At 39.7% G+C, this 12,328-nt stretch overlaps 1 protein-coding gene across 5 annotated transcripts in view; it reads right to left on the bottom strand.

Moving 5' to 3' along the window:
* The window catches only part of LOC148430084 (autism susceptibility gene 2 protein-like), a 60,939-nt gene extending 49,452 nt beyond the window's left edge, over positions 1–11,487 (bottom strand). For all 5 annotated transcript variants that reach the window (XM_088408016.1, XM_088407992.1, XM_088408001.1 and 2 more), the window contains exon 1: positions 11,314–11,487. The gene's annotated coding sequence lies outside the window, so the exon portion shown is untranslated. The remainder of the gene's footprint in view (positions 1–11,313) is intronic.
* Between the last annotated feature and the right edge of the window lie 841 nt (positions 11,488–12,328).

Raw genomic sequence — 12,328 nt, 5'->3', positions numbered from 1 at the left:
CGTTTTTATTTATCTAAGTGGAGCATGTAGGTTTTTTTTTTTAAGTTACCCAAAACCGAAATTAATATACAGCATATAAGACAGGTGTGACTGATGAGGTCTTTAAAGGGCCCATGACATGGTCTTTTATTCTATCCACAGTGCAATATTTGCATATAAGTTACATTTGGCACAAATTTGAATCAATGAGTTTTATGGTTCAACTATTTCTAACCAGGAAGTAAAGCGCCTCGTTTGAAGGACCTCATGTGGCTGCCTTGCCCCCTTCATGGCTCAATGGCGGCGGGCCACGCAATTGGCATCCATCCATCGTTTAGACCGCTCATCCTCATGAGGCTGGCGGCTAATGGAGTCTATTACAATAGCATGAATACAGGGCCAAAAACAGCCATTTTACTGACATTAAAATGCAAAACCCCGTCAATACGCCACTCTCATTAACACGTTCCTCCTATCAAATCAGTCCTGTGGAAACCCAGTATTCATAACAATAGTTCCGCGCGCGGGGGAATTATTTATGACTAACAAACACACATTTTGCCCACTGCATCACTTCTACAGTAAAACCTTGTAGCTAATTCATGAAATCACAATTTACTTGGCCGACTCTGTGCAACATCTCTTCTCCCCAGCAACCAAAACGAATCTAAAAGACGTGGATAAGGTCGGTGTGTATTTTCTCTTGCACAGCCAGGAAGGTGTAAAGGGGTTGCGAATTGCTCCTGTCGTCATAAACTAACTTCATGTCGTTTTCATTTGCACGGGCAGGGCCGATGCAAGAGCTCAGAATAAGCAAGGAATGCTTAAAAATGCATCAATGAAGGAAAATAACTCCCTGGTTGTGTTTCCGGTGATGAATCAATAGTAGAACATGGTTGAAAGTTCCAAAATTTTGACTTTTAATGTTACCGTTTAATTTGACATCAAATTCCAATCGGTGTGTCATCAAAAAATGAAAGTACGTTCAAATGAGAACAGAATCACATAACGTCCCACATTTGCTGTGCAAGTAACAAATTTTGATAAGCAAATATTATCCAGTATTTATGGTTTTCAATTAAAATCATTCGTTCCATCATATGAACGTGAAATATTTCAAGTGTGCAGGTGCAAAAACATGCTTACCTCTTTTTGCACTTAGGTCATGATACAAAAAGACAGTCACATTTTTTTGATAATCACCAACTATTGTCAAGAGGGGACCTACTTTTACAGAACCAGGTTGTTAAGTGACACTAGTATTAGCAATAGGACATGATTGTTTTAAAACGAAAATTTGTCAAAATGCAAACTGTTTGGAAAGGTTCAACCAGAGTACAACTCAAAAAGAACTTTAATTATTAGATGAAGCATTCTTGAGAAACTGAGCCTTTTGTGTGGAGAAAATCTTCATTTTGGGCGACAACCTTTGTGTTGTATTGCCTACTAAAAATCTGGTCAATAAACTAGAGTAAATTTCAGTAAACCGGTATTAATGTGTCAAAATTAATGGCATGTTTAAAACACAGACACTTGCCTAAAGCCTTGATTTAACAGAATAGGAAATGTACAAAAGCAAGCAATTGCTCGTTGTGATTTTTTATACAAGGTACTATATATATTACTATTATATATATATATATATATATATATATATATATATATATATATATATATATATATATATATATATATATATATATATATATATATATATATTAAATATATATATATATCATATATATATATATATATATATATATATATATATATATATATATATATATATATTAAACTACTGCAGTAATATTTTTTTCCCCCACAAAGATGGCACCCACTTGTCCTGTTGATAAAGGTTTGCTGTTGTACCAATACTCAGCGGTTCCTTCATTTTATACAATAAATACTGTCCTCCCACCGGATGTGTCATCACAACCATGTGGCACCTGTAGAGACAGTTCTAAACAGGAGAGAAAAGACGGCGGAGGACACATTTGCACATTTATAAGCAATCACTTCAGAGACAACAAAGTTGTTGGCCTTGCCAAAAGTACGCAGAGCATCAATTGCTAATTATATTTAGATTAATATATAATGAAGCAAGTGAATGCAACTTTGTCTTACATACAACTCATTACATTATGTAAATGGGGGAAAAAAACAAGCAAAGAATGTTCCCTTGAGCACTAATACACTTTTCCAAGGCTTGTTCGTGTTGGTAAGAATGAATATCTTAACACTTGTTAAAAGCTTTGTTATTCTTTGGAGTATCTGCGTACGAGCACGCTAAGTGAGCAAAAGGAGGAGGACAGTCATTTTCGTTTTGGTTTGTGGATTCTAGCAAAGTCAGCAAAGTGTGCATACTACATAATGAATGCATTGTATGGGTTTTTAACAGAAGTAGTAGAATAGAACTGGTAACTGCCAGAGATCACCCTAACAAACCAGTTTTCATTTAATAAAACCTCTTCAAAAAAGACAATCATAAGCCATGTGCAGCCTGTGTTTGCAAAATTTCGTCTGCTCGAGCTTATTGTATTTAAGCCAGGAACGTAAATGGTTTAGTTAAATTCTATATGGGAACAATCACGTTTGTTTTTCCCTAATGAGTCTATAGGAAGCCAGGCTCTAGCTTCATTTTAATGTCGGCATATTGAGAAATAGTCAGCATAGCATAGGTAGTTCCTGTCTATATTTGAATAGGAGTTGTGCAAACATTTGAAGTTGAGGCAGCAGCTTGTTTGCGCAAGTAGTCTTTTCTCATATTTAAGGGAATCCTTGGATTAGTAGTTGGTTTAGGCTCCAGGGCCTCTGTAGAGCATGTGACTCACTCAGAACAATAGAGAAGTGTCTTTGCATTTTATAGCAAACATTGTTATCGAAGCATTCGGAAGAATGAAGGAATTCTACATTAATTTACAGGTCCACGACAAGACAATAGTGACCATATGGGACCACATGGACTAATCTTTCAGCAGATTGAACTTTCTCTCTACACAGTAGGCATGGGACGTCATCAACATTTGACGGTATGATAGCCTTGAGTATCACGGAACGGCGGTATTGAAATTACACCTCTAAAATACGTAATGTTGGAGTCTTTTTTGTTCAATAGCCATTTTTCTACATTATAAAAACAGTTTTATTTTTAAACAAGATATATAATACATCATTTGTTGCAATAACAAAGGTTTCATAAGTTAAATCAAATATACAAATAAAATCAAAACAAACTTTCAGTAAGCAAAACATCCAATTTTAATGGAAATATGGGCACTTAGTATACAATTAGTATAAATGGACAATCATTTTTTAAATGTTTGATTTGATTTTTACTGCAAATCAATATCAACCACTGGTAGTACAATGAGGATTCGGTCATTTTATGTTGACTAGTCTTTTCACCGCACACGCACACACTAAGAAACTATCAGCCTTGCTGCCTCTCTCTCTCACTCGCCCGCACACTACTAGCTCGTATAAATGCACAATCATTTTTAAAATGCTTGATTTGAAATGACCTTGCAACTTCATCTGCTTTTTCGAAAGCCGAAAACTTCCCAGACGGTGGTTGACTTTGTTTGTTTGGACGAGGAGGGGGGGGGGGGGGGGGGGGGGGGTTGATTGGTTCACCTTTTTGACCCACGCTTTAGCTTGATAAGTCCTACCTTGAGTGATATCACATAGACCGCTCTGTGAAAGTAGCTTTTGATAACATGTTAGCCACATTACTTACGATAGTTTGGTGCAGTAGCAAACCTTTGGTGGTAGTAAAGCCAACAAACCAGTAAGTGGACAATGTGATTGGCTCCTGCTGTGAGGCATACCACGCTAAGCCACCCACTTGCATTTAACGTAGTATGGTTTATTCCAGCCCTAAAATGTCTCTTTGCATAGTCGGAGCGCTATCAATGTTGTCAGCCGTGATGACAGGAGCCTGGTAGGATGCCAGTGCTAGAAGGCAAATAATTGTACTACAATCCAGGTAGTCTCATATGGTACATAAAACAAATTAATCCCTTCAGATATACAATTACGAAGGCTTAAACAGACACCACCATCAACTACTGAAAGCTCCAGAACCATTAAAAGACAAATAAATTTGGTACATGCAAAAGTGGGTGTCCACTAGAGGGCAAGTCATAATACTTATTTGTCCTTCTAACTGTCCTTCATCTGTGTTTTTATCTTGATAACAAGACCCTATAAATGATACCATCATGTAATGTACCAAAACGAGTAATACGTGATTTAATTAGTCATTTTAAATAATGTCATGTCTGAACAATTTCTCCATGAGACGCACTCTTACCTTGCCACAAGCAGGTAGCCTGGTATAAACAGCAGTGACTGTTCTACTTTGCAAAGCTCTAGCTGCAATCTGGTAGAGGTTTTACTGAATTACGAGCCACATTGAGAGGAGAAGCCTTTTCAAGAGGGAAGGGAAGCCAAGGGAAGAAACAGAGGACTCATTCCATGGAACTGCCTTTGTCAGCATAAATGACAACTCTTGTATAGGCTCATGAGAGGCTTAAACTGATGCATCTCGTGAACTATGTTTGTGCAACATGGCCGGTAAAAGAATGATGAATCTGACTTGTGCTGATATCGAGAGTGAGAGAAGCCCGATTATATTCCTTGTACCTGCAGAAACATCTAACTCCCACCCACATGGCTCCTTATTTTACTTCTTATCCTACAGCAAAGGACAGCCCCGTGGAGCCTTTGTCCAATTCTCAGAACCACATTGAACACTGTACTGTACCTTGGCTACCCACCCATCTAGTTGACTTTGCTTCACAATACTGCAGAAATTACTCACGTTGTTACCATCACATTCTTAATTTCCCTGTATAGTCAATGAATCACTGTTTATGATGGCAACCAAGCTCCAGAATGTGATTTGGGGGAAAAAAAAAAAAAAAAAAAGTCCAAGTCAGCACCTCCAAGATTAGCAGAAATTTAACAAGTTCCCTAGACTCTTGATTCCTGGAGCAAGACATAACATGCTGACACCTCTGGGCATTTCACTGTCACTTACTCTTGGTAAGTCAGAAAGACAAGCACACCAAGTTCAATCTTCCAGGAAAAGCAAGTGATACTACTCCATAAACTTCTTTTCCCTTACTACCACCCAAACCTTTAACGTGGCATGGACGCACATGAGCATAATTGCTGTAGAGCCAACACAGATAAAAACTAAGCAAAATAAACAAGCAGGACAAAATGGCAAAATCAAAAGCTGCCCAGATAAAAACAAAGAAACCTACATAATTTACTTGTCAAAAAAGCGGTGGCTTCATATGACTTGGTCAAGACCTCTAAAATGACTGTAATTTATATGTGGTTTGACCTACGTACGGTTTATATGCCGGTAGTTCATAGTGCTTTGGCATTTAAGAGTGGCCACAATGTTACAATATAGCTGGAAGGTTTTGAAAAAGCACATTATATAATTTTCACCAGCCTTATCGCACACACTGCATGCCTTTATTTGTCAGATATAACCAAAACGCTATCCATTTGTTATCCTAGTTTGCCAAGCAATTGAGGCTATGTTTGGCCACTGGAGAGAAGCTGAATAAGGCCTGAGCGAGGTTCTCGATGAATCAACTTCATCGTCGTGCACCACTTGCAGAGTCTCTTTTGGCTCGCCGCTGTTGCCACAGTGCTAAATTGCACAGCTGTTCGGCAATCTGTGGCGGTGTTAATTACCCAAATGTGAGCAGCAGCTCTTGAGTTCCTCACTAACGAAGGGGACTGCTTTCCAGCGAGAGTGCCGTATGTTTGGTATGTAGGCCCATTTCCACCTAGCGCTCCCCAGGCAGCGCACGGACCATCACACACGTTCGCATCCTGGAAAAGATGCATCTAATTAAAGCCCCTGACTCAAATCTGCTTACTAAGGGGGAAAATAACACGAGAGCCGGATTAAAAGACGATGAAGGAGGTAGGGTAGGATGGAGGGCTTTAATGTGCCGCAAGTGAAAGAGCTTAGAAGGAAATATGAGACATTTCAATAGCAAGATCCCAGGCAAGGCTGGAAAGAAATTCGGAACGCGAGACAATCAGTCGGCGTTTGTCAGCGTGATCCTTTAGGACTTCCAAAGCCTCCAGGCAGTGACGGACAAGGCAGGTCGCTTCCTGGAAAAGTGGCTTCTCAGCTCTCTGGCGTGTAGTACATCGGTTTTCCACTACTGCTGGATAGAATTATGTCCAAAGCCTATTCAACTTACATTGAAAATAAACCATGATGTGTAACTTTGCTTAATGATTTGCAGCAGCTCCAAACAAGAGTGCCTTTTATCCCTCTAACAGTACAACATAACAGCAGTGAACCCTCTCCAGTGAGACACTGTAAACTGTTAATGCACTCCATTACACAGTACATCACCCCACTTCTTGCATGCAATGCTGAAAACAAAGATGTTAAGAACTCCCCTCATGAATCATACTTGATGGCTAAAAAGCCTCGCTGCTGTGCACCACCCACCTCCGATTATACATGAACAACGCAGCCTGAAGTAGCAGCTTTGGGAGATTATATAATGAATGCATAAAGCTAGGTGTCACTGGGGCTTGTATGGCGCACAAAACGATGGGGCAATTAGGCCCACACGACACCTCGGGATGGCGTGATGAAGGGCTCCTGGGCTTGTCTCCTCCGCCTCTGTTCCTCTATCATTAAGGTCTGAGCAGCCACATCTGGCTAATGGCACGTCTGGGGTTCCTGCTCAAACACTGTGCCATGCCGTGCACATTTAATTACGCCTCATAAAGGTAACAAAAGACATAGGCTGCTCCTGGGGAAGCACTGTTTGGAAATTGGAAGGAGAGACAGCAACAAGACAAAGGTGTGGAGCTGGACAGCTGGCAGGTTTGCAACTTGACCTCTGCAAGCGGCTTCAAAGGGCCAAATTCACTTGAGTGTCTCCATGTGTCAGAGTGGACCACCGGTTTACGACGTCCCTGCCTTACGTTTTTTTCACCTTACGACGTGGACCGCGATGATTTTTGTCCCCTCCCCTCTTAACGTCATTTCTTTCGCCTTACGACACATCAAACATAGCGGTCAGTGTGTGTGCGCGTGACCGCCATGTTGGATGTGTCCTCACTCACACGTCTATATCCGCGTCACTGCTTATGTCACTACAATGCTGGTCTGCTATTGGTAGGCGTCACAGTCAAAATGGCCGCATGCTAAAGACTGGATTCCATCTGAGTGCTTAAAATAATGTATTTGTTGTGCATTTTATTGCTTAATTCAAGCTTAAAGGGGTTAGCCATGGGTCCTAAGATTGCTAGTGATGTTAAAGTGAGAAGTAAGAAGATGATTTTTACGGAAACAAAGCTGGAGATAATCAAGAATTACGAAGAACGCTAAACTATCCTAGCCTAGGCTACCCTCACTCGGGAATATGGCCATAAAAAGATCGTCACTCAAGCAAAGGTAAATAAATCCTTTCTATATTTTTTTTTATCTATGATGTTACTTAATTGTATACATGTATAATATATAAATACGTAACACTTACTATAATATTTTGATACCAATTTTTAATAAGTATGTTGAATTTTGATGTTTTTACCTGGGGTTTTACACGCAATAGCAAATTAACATAGGTTTGGATAGCCCGCCATACGGCGAATTCGTGTTAAGATCCCACCCGCGGAAAGGATTCATCTCGTAAACCGGGGGCCCACTGCATATCGCGAAGGACACTGGTGTTTATGGTCAATAGCAGAAGAGCTGGTAGGATTAAAAAAAAAAGAGCCGGTTTAAAGCAAATAGAAGATTTATCAGCTGTTTGAAGTGAAGGGGGATTTCTTTGTTAGGGAGCACTGAAAACAACAAGAACGGCAGCACAGGAAAATGATTGTAAAGTTGCCTGGCGGTGCGGCTTGCTCCACTTCCTCTGTGCCTCAAAGCAGCCAATGCAGAGCGCTCATCACACTCAGCATGAAGCACGCATTACCCACTGACTGACTGAGCGGCTAACCTATGACATCAGTTGCACCTGGAGGTATTCAAAAGACCTTGGATGGTTGACATTTTGAGCGGAGATAAAATTAGGAAAAAAACAAGAGCCTCGGGATTCTAAGGGAGCAGATGTGCATGTTTAGGAAATGACAACGCATGGGCAGAGAAGATGGGCTTGTTGTCACAGTAAGAACCATTGTTTGGTAGTTTGGGAGCTACCAAACACCGCAGAAAAATACCGTGGGTCACATTCATTTGGCCCAGCATAAAAAACCCTGCTGTCCTTTGCACACGGTCAGGTAGGTTCGCAGGAACTGTCATGCAAAATAAAAAGTGAGGAGGAGAAAAAAAGTATTTTGTTCTGCCAACACCTCCATTTCCCTTTACAGCTGCTTGCCTTGAGCATCTCTTTGCGTTATTTATAACCTTAAATGTTAAAAACAGAGACGTCTCTGCAGCGTGCATTAAACGAAAGCCTGCCAAATGCTTCCTCCTCTGCTTTTGGGTGTAGGGGGAGTGTTTTATGGCAAGTCCCTTGTCAGGACTAAGATGTAGATCCAAGTGCCATAGGGACGTCCATAAATTCTCCATCTCCCGCTGTGGACCACAAAGTGGTGGAGCTCAGGGAGTGTCCTTGAAGTATCACATCACTTGCATGGTGTCATCTGTTATATCGTAATGACATGTCCCCCGAAGAATTCACGTCCCTCATGGCTCATAAAAGTCTTTCTGAATGAGAAAATGAATGGCTTCCTTGTCAGACGCTTGTGTAAAAAAAACATATACAAAAAAAGAAAAAAAAACGGTATGGACATATAGATTTAATGATGTGCTCTAGTTTTAGGAACAAACTGATTGAACCCACAACTCAAAGTTGAACCTGACATGCATTGTGAAAGATGGGTGTCAAAATCAAAACGTGAAGGAACTAAGCAAGTATGAGAAGCAATGTAAATGACGTTCCAGTAGCCAAATGCTGGCCCCAAAAGACCTACAGAATACTAGGAGTGTTGTTTTTGAGTCCTCAAGTACAAACCCCCTCTATAATTCTTGAAGCTTCTCTCACAGGGCAGCTTAAGGCTCAGCGTATAAGCCAATTCGGATAAGCTCCACATTTTAAACAGGTCCAGTTGGGATTTACAATATATTTGGGATGTCACAACCGAAGCAGATCTTTAACGCAAAATACCTCAGCATTTTCAACAAAATGAATTTTTATTTTAATGTCGTTTATGACTGTAATCCTACTGGCTCCCAAAAGCTCTGATTTTTTTAACCTCTCTTGTTTATTTTTGGCTTGCAAAGCCACTCAATACACACACCTGCACACGCACACCTACACACACACACACACACACACACACACAAAATAAATCTCAATTTCCTGCTCTATCTGGTAGCCAGACTTCAGGTGGCACACGGTATTAGTCTCATGATGCTGGGTATGTCATGTCTTCCCAGCTGTGACCTGCCCCAACTCTTCCTGCACAAATAGCTGGAGGATTTTTCACCCTCTTATCACATTTGCCAAGCAGGCCTGTTTCTTATCAGCTTTCTGCGAGAGATAAATGGGTTTTTGAAAACGGGAATAAGAGAGGTTTTTGCAAACTAATTCCACAGTCCCATCTGCAAAAGATTAAAGATAGGCGCTGGGAGGCAGAGAAATATACATATTCTAATAAGTAGGCGCTGGAAGTATCAGGTTAGCGAGTGACTAGTATAACGGTAATTTGCTATATATGCCTGAGACATGTAAACCACACAGGTAATAAGAAGTGATAATGGACTGAGAACATTACATGTTAAATTTATTATTGACTTTACACAGGTTGTGATGATAGAAGATGACTTCTACAACACAACATGCTTTAGTAACACTAATCTATTTTTTTTTTTAACTTTGGGAAAAAAATATTTCACGAGTGTTAAAAAATGAGAAAAGTGATTGCTTAATTTTCAGAAATACAAACTACAAAACAGATGATTTTATTTAGTTATTTGAGAAATTTTGCCGGGCTTTTTGTCAGGGTAGAGGGAGGAGGTAAAAACCACTTGTGCAAATTTGTACTCTAATTATAATTGTAATTTCCAAGCGGTCATACATTCCAGACATTTAGCAACAATTTGATATTTAGCAGCACAAAAGTAACAACAGCATTTACACCGTTTTGACAAGTCAAAAAAAATATATTAAAATGTTAAGATGTGGATTTTAGACACTTCCCTGTGCTTTTATGGGCAAGTATACACCCTGCTACAAAAAGAAAAAACAAAAACAACTGGAGTAGAGTGAGTGTCACAGAGCAGTGACACGTTTAAAAACATACATGTCTCTGTGGAAATATCACAATAATGCCCATAGAGAACAAAGTAGGACAGCCTAAACCCGCAATTAGGACTCGAGATAAAGCCCTACGGGATTATGATTTTTTTCTTTTTCTTTTTTCAAACTCAAGTAACAAACAACACACTGCTGTCAGTGAGGGATTGGGATCCAAGTGACAAAAATATGAAGTGTCTATAGTGTAATATAATATAACCTAGTGAGGATAAGCAGCTATAGAAAATTGATACTAATATAATATAATAATATAATATAATATAATATAATATAAAACAATATAAAACAATATAATATAATATAATATAATATAATATAAAACAATATAATATAATATAATATAATATAGTATAATATAATATAATATAATATTTTATAAAGCTTATGACCTTGAAGGCAAATATTTTGAACAGTAATTAAGGCGTATTAGGAAAGGTTGTGTGAGTCACAAATAGGCAGTCAATACGATCAGCGTTTTTAGATGCATCCTTATAATTTGCACTGTGACTAACCTTGTCGACCGCTTAAAATATCACACAATAATTAATTAATCAATCTGCTAAAATGAATGTACCGTATTCTGTATATACAATTAAATGCCATCACCGACGTGGTTAAAACGGAAAAAAGGGCTTTCACAAATGCGCGTTTACCCCTTTCTTTATGCAAATGTTAAGTTGTAACATGAATTTACATCACTTTGCAATTCATAATGTAGTGAAAAGCAAATGATCTTTGTTCACCTTAAAATCGCTCATGAAAACAAAATACACACTATGTGTCTGTGTTAATGCGAATACTTATCCGCATATTTTTTTTTTCACGCCGGAAAGCGAGGTGTTAAAAATCTGCGTCCGTAGCCAACAGAGACCTCTAGGGAAAAAGGAGAAATATCACGACAATATAAGCGAAAGTAATTTGGAGACATCGGCGACCTATTTTAGATAACGACGACGTAGGGCAGTTTGCTTAGAATCTCAAGACCGACGAATAGAATAACATGAACCCTTACCGTGTCCAGTGAGCTGAGCGCGGTAGTGAATGATATCCAAACCACCCGGACAGCAAGGGATACAAACGCGCAGTCATGTAGAGATTCAAGCAAACAACGAGGTATTAATCCAATTAGGGCAAAACAAAAACAAAAAAATGCGATGACTGTTAGAAGGTCGGTCGATGAAGGAAACTATCGACCGAATAAAGGGGTGCCCAATCTTTTGTCCGTCTCTTGGAAGGAAGAGACGGTAAAGAAATCGTTGAAAGATGAAAATTACACTTCCTTTTTTACTTCGCCAAAGTTCTGCTGGAAATAGACACTACTCTGACATATAGTCAGGAGGAGTCCGGCCTCAAGAGCTTCTGTGTAGGACAATCCAGTCGGGACGGGCAAACACGCCGATGACAGATGGCCCGCAAATAGACTCCTCAAATCGGTCTCAATCACACAATATGACGCGGTGTACATCCAATAGCAAAAGAAATGTCGTCATGTTCAAAGTGGGTGTCACTGGACCGGTATCTCCGAGGTCCAGGCGCCATGGATCCCACATAAAGTCCCGAAAAAACGCACACCGCGCTCTCTCACCGACTTGAGCTCGGCCGCAGTAAGGGAGAGACTGACTGGATCTGGCTCCGCGTCAGAACTGTGCGAGCAAGGGAGAGAGAGGGAGAGAGAGGGAGAGAGCGGGAGAGAGAGAGACAGAGAGAGAGAGATAGAGAGAGACAGCGAGAGAGAGAGAGAGAGAGAGAGAGAGAGAGAGAGAGAGAGAGACATCGTGTGAGGGTGTCTGCGTTTATGTTGCAGGACAAGACCAGAGCAATCGATGCTTGATCGACTATCATTTTAATAGTTTTTTTTTATTATTCGCGCATATTTTAGGGTCAGATTTTACGATTTTTGACAAATGACTTCCAAAAAAAAAGTCACTTGTCACGGTGAAATATGAGGACTTTGATGACAATATTTTAAAATGACATTCTTTTGTACAGGTGCTACAAAGCTTGTGTCTACAAAATGCATGTAAAAT

This window comes from Hippichthys cyanospilos, chromosome 1 (assembly GCF_059441005.1).
Source record: "Hippichthys cyanospilos isolate Australia breed blue-spotted pipefish chromosome 1, RoL_Hcya_1.0, whole genome shotgun sequence".
In the NCBI taxonomy this organism is placed as follows: domain Eukaryota; kingdom Metazoa; phylum Chordata; class Actinopteri; order Syngnathiformes; family Syngnathidae; genus Hippichthys; species Hippichthys cyanospilos.
The sequence above is the reverse complement of the archived record's forward strand: the minus strand, read 5'-3'. Positions and strand labels throughout refer to the sequence as shown.